The sequence below is a fragment of the Artemia franciscana genome, unplaced genomic scaffold (genome assembly GCF_032884065.1).
Source record: "Artemia franciscana unplaced genomic scaffold, ASM3288406v1 Scaffold_799, whole genome shotgun sequence".
NCBI classification, from domain to species: domain Eukaryota; kingdom Metazoa; phylum Arthropoda; class Branchiopoda; order Anostraca; family Artemiidae; genus Artemia; species Artemia franciscana.
This window is the reverse complement of record NW_027068006.1, coordinates 1-10,851: the sequence shown is the minus strand read 5'-3', so window position 1 is coordinate 10,851 and position 10,851 is coordinate 1.

Here is a 10,851-nt window from a genome sequence, read left to right as displayed (position 1 = left end):
TCGAAAAGAAACGAAAGTTGCTGCAATCCTAATAGCTTTTATTGAAAACATATTTTGTTCTTTAGTTATGTCCGCAAATAATGGAGCACTAAAAAATCGTAAAAGACTGTTTAGTGGCTTACTTTAAAGACATTGCTACATAAAATGGTTTTGTAGTTAACAATAAACATTATTAAAATTAAGTTAATGCTTTGCCATAACGTTGATGATCTTCTAAAAAAATATTGCCCACCCTGTATCTTTTTATAAGTCCGTTCTCTGGAATATTATGCCATGTTTCCCTGACTTCAAAGCATAGTTCTCTGAACTTTCACTTATTATATCAACAGAGATAAAAATTGTATTTCCCTGTGTTTAATCATCGAAAAATTGAGTCTCATCATTGTTGTTGAGATAGCTGCAACCTAGTCAAAAAACAACATATCCCAAAGTAAATTAATTACTCAAGATAGCAATATACTTGTAATAATAAATATTGTAGCTAACAATAAACATTATTGAAAATTAAATCCCTGCTTGACCGTAAAATTGACGATCTTTCAACTAAATAAGGCCTACCAATTATCTTTTTAAAAGTTCCTTCTCTAGAATTCTATGCCACATTTCCCAGACTTCAAAGCATAGCTCTCTGGAAATTTTTTTAAATTTTAATTGACTAATATTTAAAAAAAATGCATGAGGCAGGAATCGAACCTGCGACCTTCCGGACTAAGTCCAACGCATCTCCCACTGTTCTACACAAGCCTGTCAAAAAGACTCAACTATAAAGTACTTGATTGTATAGTATCGCTTTAACGTCATTTTCAGGTGGAATTAGGCTTATTAAAGATCTTGAACATATGTTTTAATGATAACTTTTATTTCTGACCCTGATGAATAGTGATGACAGAGTTCAGGTCACACACTGTAGGTTCTTGCTAACGAACAAATGGCTGAACTTATTTTTCTTTGCTTTTCTTTGGAAAACTGTTGCTAAGATTTATAAGAGATTCTTAATTTTGAGGAAAGACATACATAGTATTTTTGTAGACAAGGACGTCTTCTTGGCTGACCAAGTTCTTGGCTGACCGTTATTTTAGATATGATCTTTGATCATCGTAAATTACTTGAAATATCTAGATTTTTTTCATTTAATCAATTGATTAAGCAGGTGCAAAAATCTGAATTGTTTTCGTTTCTTTCTTTATTCCAGAGGTTTTAACTATAATTGAGACTTACACTTGCAAATATGACTCAAAAATAAGAATAAACAGTACATTAATGAACTCATTAATGATCCTAAACTCTTAAAAACAGAATTTTTCAAACAATATATACATTAAAGAATTGGCTGAAATTTTTATTCTTATTATGAAAATTGGAGGCAAACACACGTAAAAAGTCAAACGATCAAAATAAGACTCTCAACATCATATCTAGGATATGTGACAACTCTACTGCAGAGGTTTCAAACACCTACCAAATAAACTGTGGAATATTTTACAATACATACAAATTCTCATATCATGTATGTTTTATCTGATAGCATTATGAAATGAAATGACAATTATGTCTCATCAGAATATTTTCTTATTTAAATTTTTCGGTTTACATAGATTAGGGCTCTATCCATAACAGAATAAGTGTGCTGGTACTGCTGTACATGAGTTTTTCAGGAGCTCAAAAGCGGAAATTGGCAGCCTTGAAGAAGGAGAAAGAGGCAGAAAATCAGTCTTCTTCGAGTAGATGTGTTTAGAAACAGAAACCGTTACCATGTGAACTGGTTGAGCGAGTAAGTGCAAGTTTGTTTTTCTGTTCTTTTGGGTTTCAATATTCTCTGCAACTCACAGCTTTGCGGCTTAAAAGGGCTGAATTTGGGCGGAAAAGGATTTTCTGTGTTTTTATGGCATTTGGTATCTACCAAATGACATATAGCGATCGCAAATTCTGTCGGCCTGTCGGTCTGTCCAGGTTTTGCTACCTTAGGCACTTCCAGGTCAGCTAGGACGATGAAATTTGGCAGGTTTATTGGGAACCAGAATAGATTAGATTAGAAATTTTCTTTTTCTCGATTTAACCATCTGATACGGGGAGTGGGGGGATTGTAAAACCGGAAAAATTTGAAAAAATTAGGCATTTTTAACTTACAAATGGGCGATCGGATATTAATGAAATTTGATTACTGTAAGGATATCGTGTTTCAGATCTCTTATTTTAAATCCCGACCGGATCCGGTGACATTGCAGGGAGTTGGGGGTGGAGGGGAGCAAAACTCTTCGAAAATGCTTAGAGTTGAGGGATCGGGATGAAAACTTGGTTGGAAAAATAATCATAAGTCCCAGATATGCGATTGACATAACCGGAACGGATCCACTCTCTTTGAGGGGCCTCTTTTCCAAATTATTTGGAATGCAGAACAAGAAAAATTAAGATACTTTCTCAATGTTTTTTAAACAGCAGGACACAGATATTAAGTTCACCATTGAACTTGAAAATAACCGGCAATTTACCCTTCTTAGATGTCCTCATTACAAAACGAGAAACCAGGTTGGACTTTAGCGTGTATAGAAAGCCAACTCATAGTTATAAAATATCTAAGATAAGACTCCTAAAACAACCCTATAGTCGAAAATTCTGTAGTCTATTCTTGGTTGATAGAGCATTTCTGGTGTGCTCCTCTGATACTGAGCTGAAGGCTGAACTTGATTATATAAGAGATGTTTTCTTATAGGTAACGGATACCCCCAAAAAGTCACTGACAAGATTATTTCCAGGAGAAAGATGAGCGGAATTACCAAGACTTTTGCTACTAAGATTGAAGATGATAAAATCCCTTTTGTTTTTACCTTATATCAAGGGTATTACTGACATTTTAAGTTCCAAACTCACTAAGCTTGGCCTTAAGGTGTTTTTACCCTCAGAAAGGACTATTTCCTCCTTTTTGAACAAAGGCAAGACTAAGATTATTTCAGATCCACCAGGGGTAAATGAGATTCCTTGCAGCTGTGGTGATACCTATATAGGTCGTACCATGAGACCTCTACATCAACGATTAAAAAAACATGCTGATTCCATTGATGACTGCCTTAAAATAACAAAGTTAAAGGAGGAAGATAATTTCTCTGCATTGGCCCATCATATCTATAAAGACCTTTCCACTCCATTGAGTTTGACCAAACCCAACTTATGCTATTGTCCCACAACTCTTAAAGTAGAAAATCAGAGAAGCTTTGGAAATTGCTAAAAATAAACCAGCCATCAATAAAGACAATGGTGAGTTTCATATAAGCGAAATTTGGGAACCCATCACCCATAAATTGAAAAACTCACAAGAAAAACCCACCCCTTTCCTAAACGCCCAACCTCTTTAAGATCCACTAGGACAGCAGCCATCAATGCCTTTATCAAAATTCAGGCCATGGGACAACAATAATTCCAGGTTCAGCTCATCATTAGTGTTGTTCAGTGTTTTTAGTTTTATTTATTTAGTTTGTTTTTCTTTTTGGCAAGAAATTTGAATTTAACCTGTTGATGACAGGCACAGGTCCTTTCGTAATTATTGTTAGAAGAAAAATCAATCACCTGACATCCATAGCTTAGGTAAGCTTATTACCATCTATTACTATTATGTTTAAAAGTTAGGTTGGCCTAGGAGTGATTTGATCTTAATGAAATTTGACATTTGTCAAATTTATCTTTTTAAAAGTTACTTCTCTAGAATTCTATGCACATTTCCAGACTTCAAAGCATAGCTCTCTGGAACTTTTTTTGAAATTTTTTTGACTAATATTTAAAAAAATTTCCTGTGGCAGGAATAGAACCTACGACCTTCCGAACTAAGTCCAATGCATCTCCCACTGTGTTACACAGGCTTGTCAAAAAGACTCAACTGTAGAGTAATTGATTGTATAGTATCACTTTAACGTCATTTTCAGGTGGAAATTAGGCTGTTTAAAAATCTTGAACATTTGTTTTAATGATAAATTTTATTTCTGACCCTGAGGAATAGTGAAGACAGAGTTCAGGTCACACACTGTAGGTTCTTGCTAACGAACAAGGAAAATAAAGCTATGGTTTTGAACTTATTTTTCTTCAAATGCCATAACGTTGATGATCTTCTAACAAAATATTGCCCACCCGTATCCTTTTAAAAGTCCGTTCTCTGGAATATTATGCCATGTTTCCCTGTCTTCAAAGCATAGTTCTCTGAACTTTCACTTGTTATATCAACAGAGATCAAAATTGTATTTCACTGTGTTTAATCATCACAAAATTGAGTCTCATCATTGTTGTTGAGATTACTGCAACCTAGTCAAAAAACCACATATTCCAAAGTAAATTCATTACTCTAGATAGCAAGATTCTTGTAATAATAAACATTGTAGCTAACAATAAACACTATTAAAACTTAAATCCCTGCTTGACCATTAAAATTAATGATCGTTCAACAAAAAAAGGCCTACCAATTATCTTTTTAAAAGTTCCTTCTCTAGAATTTTATGCCACATCTCCCAGACTTCAAAGCTTAGGTCTCTGGAACTTTTTTTAAATTTTAATTGACTAATATTAAAAAAAATTGCCTGTGGCAGGATTCGAACCTGCAACTTTCAGGACTAAGTCCAACGCATCTGCCCTCTTGCTACACAGGCTTGTCAAAAAGACTCAACTATAAAGTACTTGATTGTATAGTATCGCTTTTAACGTCATTTTTCAGGTGGAATTAGGCTGTTTAAAACCCACCCCTTTCCTAAAGGCCAAACCTCTTTAAGATCCACTAGGACAGCAGCCATCAATGCCTTTATCAAAATTCAGGCCAAGGGACAACAATAATTCCAGGTTCAGCTCATCATTAGTGTTGTTCAGTGTTTTTAGTTTTATTTATTTAGTTTGTTTACTTTTTGGCAAGAAATTTGAATTTAACCTGTTGATGACAGGCACAGTTCCTTTCGTAATTATTGTTAGAAGAAAAATCAATCACCAGACATCCATAGCTTAGGTAAGCTTATTACCATCTATTACTATTATAAATAAAAGTTAGGTTGGCCTAGGAGTGATCTGATATTAATGAAATTTGACATTTTGAGGGATATTGTGTCTCAAAGCTATTTTTTGAAATCCCGACCGGATCTGGTGACATTGGGGTTGGGTGACCTAAAATCTTGGAAAACACTTACAGTGAAAGGATTGGGATGAAAATTGGTGGGAAAAATAAGCAAAAGTCCTAGATACGTCATTGAAATAACAGGAAAAGATCCGCTCTCCCTAGAGAGTTGGCGGGGAAGGGTTAATTTGAAAAAATTAGAATAAATGAGGTATTTTTAAATTACGAAGGAATGATTGGATCTCAATGAAACTTCAAATTTAGCATGACCTCGTAACTCAGATCTATTACTTTAAATGCCGAACGGATCCAGTGTCATGGGGGGGGGCAGATATCTTTGAAAACACTTAAAGCGGAGAAAATTAGGATCTAACTTGGTGGGAAGGATAAGCACAAGTCCAAGATTTCTGATCGAAATAGCCAGACTAGATTCGCTCTCTTTGGTGGAATTGGGGGGGGGGGAGTACTTTGGAAAAATTAAAAAAATTGAGGCATTTGTAACTTACGAAAAGGTGATCAGATCTTAATGAAATAGTATCTTTAGAAGGATCTTGTATTTTAAAACTCTCATTTTAATTCCCCAACCTGATCCGGTGAGACTGGGGGGAGTTGGAGGGGAAACCAAAAACTGTGTCTAACCATTAGGAGAATTTTTGGGATTTTCCTAGCTGAAACTCTATATTAACGGGTGTAAGAAAAAACCTTTTTTTGGTTTACTGCGTTAATTTTACTTGACTTAACACGTGGTTGTACCATTGTAATTGCCATCGCTGAACATATTTGCTTCTTTCAGGTTAATGGGAAATGCATAGACTGGTTTCGAACTTGCCATTCCCCCGGCTGATAAAAATTGTGTTTCACCTATTTGTGAATTTCTGGATAGTCCTAGCTGAAGTTCTGTATGAAGGTGTGTAAAAAAAAGCTTTTCTTTGGTTACTGTGGTAATTATACTTGAGTTAACACCATGGTTGCACCATTGTAATTGCTATTGCTGAAAATATTTGCTTCTTTGAGGATGATGGAAATGCATAGACTGTGTCTGAACTTGCCATTCCCCTGGCTGATAAAAATGTGACTCATCTATTGGTGAAATTTTTGGATATTCCTAGCTTAAACAAAAATACAATTATTTTTATATATATAGATTATACAGCCTAGTAAAGTTTGTAGAAAAATGTAATTTTTTAATATTTTAAAATAAACTGCATAATTATAACCAATTCCGAAAATAATATCGATTCTTCAATAAACCAAAAATGATATTTTTTATCTCAGTTGTATTTAAATGTAGCATGGAATGAACTAAATTATGTCTACAGCAGTAGCAGCACACTTGTTCTGTTGTGGATAGAACTCTAATCTATGTAAACCAAAAAATTAAATAAGAAAATATTGTGATGAAACATAATTGTCATTTTATTTCATAATGCTATGAGATAAAACATACATTATATGAGAATTTGTATGTATTGGAAAGTAATCACAGTATGAGCGGTGACGTCAACCTAAGAAAAAAACAAAAACATTCATATACAATCATTAAATGAAGTGAAAAAACTCAAAAATGGTGTCAGGCAACACAATCAAAACCGCTTTAACCACCGTGCTTAAGACACCGATAAGAAAATAGTAACAGTCCTTTGGCTTAAAGAACAAGGAAAATGCACTAGCTTGAAAAGAAACGAAAGTTGCTGCAATCCTAACAGCTTTTATTGAAAACATATTTTGTTCTTTAGTTATTTCCGCAAATAATGGAGCACTAAAAAATCGTAAAAGACTGTTTAGTGGCTTACTTTAAAGACATTGCTACATAAAATGGTTTTGTAGTTAACAAAAAAACATTATTAAAAATTAAGTTAATGCTTTGCCATAACGTTGATGATCTTCTAACAAAATATTGCCCACCCTGTATCTTTTTATAAGTCCGTTCTCTGGAATATTATGCCATGTTTCCCTGACTTCAAAGCATAGTTCTCTGAACTTTCACTTATTATATCAACAGAGATAAAAATTGTATTTCCCTGTGTTTAATCATCGAAAAATTGAGTCTCATCATTGTTGTTGAGATAGCTGCAACCAAGTCAAAAAACAACATATCCCCAAAGTAAATTAATTACTCAAGATAGCAATATTCTTGTAATAATAAACATTGTAGCTAACAATAAACACTATTGAAAATTAAATCCCTGCTTGACCGTAAAATTGATGATCTTTCAACAAAATAAGGCCTACCAATTATCTTTTTAAAAGTTCCTTCTCTAGAATTCTATGCCACATTTCCCAGACTTCAAAGCATAGCTCTCTGGAAATTTTTTAAATTTTAATTGACTAATATTTAAAAAAAATGCATGAGGCAGGAATCGAACCTGCGACCTTCCGGACTAAGTCCAACGCATCTCCCACTGTTCTACACAAGCCTGTCAAAAAGACTCAACTATAAAGTACTTGATTGTATAGTATCGCTTTAACGTCATTTTCAGGTGGAATTAGGCTGTTTAAAGATCTTGAACATATGTGTTAATGATAACTTTTATTTCTGACCCTGAGGAATAGTGATGACAGAGTTCAGGTCACACACTGTAGGTCCTTGCTAACGAACAAGGAAAATGAAGCTATGGCTGAACTTATTTTTCTTTGCTTTTCTTTGGAAAACTGTTGCTAAGATTTATAAGAGATTCTTAATTTTGAGGAAAGACATACATAGTATTTTTGTAGACAAGGACGTCTTCTTGGCTGACCAAGTTCTTGGCTGACCGTTATTTTAGATATGATCTTTGATCATCGTAAATTACTTGAAATATCTAGATTTTTTTTCATTTAATCAATTGATTAAGCAGGTGCAAAAATCTGAATTGTTTTCGTTTCTTTCTTTATTCCAGAGGTTTTAACTATAATTTGAGACTTACACTTGCAAATATGACTCAAAAATAAGAATAAACAGTACATTAATGAACTCATTAATGATCCTAAACTCTTAAAAACAGAATTTTTCAAACAATATATACATTAAAGAATTGGCTGAAATTTTTATTCTTATTATGAAAATTGGAGGCAAACACACGTAAAAAGTCAAACGATCAAAATAAGACTCTCAACATCATATCTAGGATATGTGACAACTCTACTGCAGAGGTTTCAAACACCTACCAAATAAACTGTGGAATATTTTACAATACATACAAATTCTCATATCATGTATGTTTTATCTGATAGCATTATGAAATAAAATGACAATTATGTCTCATCAGAATATTTTCTTATTTAAATTTTTCGGTTTACATAGATTAGAGCTCTATCCATAACAGAATAAGTGTGCTGGTACTGCTGTACATGAGTTTTTCAGGAGCTCAAAAGCGGAAATTGGCAGCCTTGAAGAAGGAGAAAGAGGCAGAAAATCAGTCTTCTTCGAGTAGATGTGTTTAGAAACAGAAACCGTTACCATGTGAACTGGTTGAGCGAGTAAGTGCAAGTTTGTTTTTCTGTTCTTTTGGGTTTCAATATTCTCTGCAACTCACAGTTTTGCGGCTTAAAAGAGCTGAATTTGGGCGGAAAAGGATTTTCTGTGTTTTTATGGCATTTGGTATCTACCAAATGACATATAGCGATCGCAAATTCTGTCGGCCTGTCGGTCTGTCCAGGTTTTGCTACCTTAGGCACTTCCAGGTCAGCTAGGACGATGAAATTTGGCAGGTTTATTAGGAACCAGAATAGATTAGATTAGAAATTGTCTTTTTCTCGATTTAACCATCTGACATGGGGAGTGGGGGGATTGTAAAACCGGAAAAAATTGAAAAAATTAGGCATTTTTAACTTACGAAGGGGCGATCGGATATTAATGAAATTTGATTACTGGGAAGGATATCGTGTTTCAGATCTCTTATTTTAAATTCCGACCGGATCCGGTGACATTGCAGGGAGTTGGGGGTGGAGGTGAGCAAAACTCTTCGAAAATGCTTAGAGTGGAGGGATCGGGATGAAACTTGGTTGGAAAAAATAATCATAAGTCCAGATATGCGATTGACATAACCGGAACGGATCCGCTCTTTTTTGAAGGGCCTCTTTTCCAAATTATTTGGAATGCAGAACAAGAAAAATTAAGATACTTTCTCAATGTTATTTAAACAGCAGGACACAGATATTAAGTTCACCATTGAACTTGAAAATAACCGCAAATTTACCCTTCTTAGATGTCCTCATTACAAAACGAGAAACCAGGTTGGACTTTAGCGTGTATAGAAAGCCAACTCATAGTTATAAATATCTAAGATAAGACTCCTAAAACAACCCTATAGTCGAAAATTCTGTAGTCTATTCATTGGTTGATAGAGCATTTCCGGTGTGCTCCTCTGATACTGAGCTGAAGGCTGAACTTTATTATATAAGAGATGTTCTTATAGGTAACGGATACCTCCAAAAAGTCACTGACAAGATTATTTCCAGGAGAAAGATGAGCGGAATTACCAAGACTTTTGCTACTAAGATTGAAGATGATAAATCTCTTTTGTTTTTACCTTATATCAAGGGCATTACTGACATTTTAAGTTCCAAACTCACTAAGTTCCAAACTCAATTTTTTGGCAGGAATAACAGATTGTGTCTTGCTTTTTCAGACAGGGGGTAGAATGGAAATGTTGAGGAATGGGTTATAGGTGCATCTAGTGGATGAGAGTTTAATGGAAATAGTGAGGAATGGGTGATTGGCTATGTCACCCATATGAATGGGTGATAGGTGGTTACAATGTACTCTTCTTTTGGAAGAGCACAATGAGAATGGTAGTTTGATTTTTGGCAGGAATAACAGATTGGGTCTTGCTTTTGCAGACAGGGGGTAGAGTAGCAATAGTGAGGAATGGGTTATAGCTGTAACTAGTGGATGAGAGTTGAATGGAAATAGTGAGGAATGGGTGATTGGCTAGTAATGGTTTGATGAGAATTGAATTGAAAGTGAGGAATGGGTGATTGGCTAGTGTTGCCAGGAGAAAACCCACAATGAGAAAGGCAATGTTCTCTTCCTTGGGAAGAGTAAAGGAGGATGGTAGTTGAATTTTTGGCAGAGATAATAGATTGGATCTTGCTTTTCAGAGTGGGAGCTCTTGTGAGGAAACTAGAGCCTGCATAGCTTGTGACAAACTGTAGTGGATGAGAGTTGAATGGAAATAGTGATTTTTAAAGCGCTGGGATTGCAAGAGGGCTGCTTTCCAATGGGTGAGCGCTTCGGAAACACTATAAACTGATGGTGTTTACAATATACTCTTCCTTTGGAAAGGTACAATGAGAATGGTAGTTGGATTTTTGGCAGGAATAACAGATTGTGTCTTGCTTTTTCAGACAGGGGGTAGAATGGAAATAAAAATGGAAAATATTGCTTTTGCAGACAGGGGGTAGAATGGAAATGTTGAGGAATGGGTTATAGGTGCATCTAGTGGATGAGAGTTTAATGGAAATAGTGAGGAATGGGTGATTGGCTAGTGTGCCGGGAGAGACCCAAAGGAAAGAGAGCAGATGTGTTCTTCATTAGGAATAGCACATACAGTTGACATGGGCTATAGTGGATGAGAGTTGAATGGAAATTGTGAGGAATGGGTGATAGGCTATATCACCCACATGAATGGGTGATAGGTGGTTACAATGTACTCTTTCTTTGGGAGAGTACAATGAGAATGGTAGTTGGATTTTTGGCAGAAATAACAGATTGGGTCTTGCTTTTGCAGACAGGGGGTAGAGTAGCACTAGTGAGGAATGGGTTATAGCTGTAACTAGTGGATGAGAGT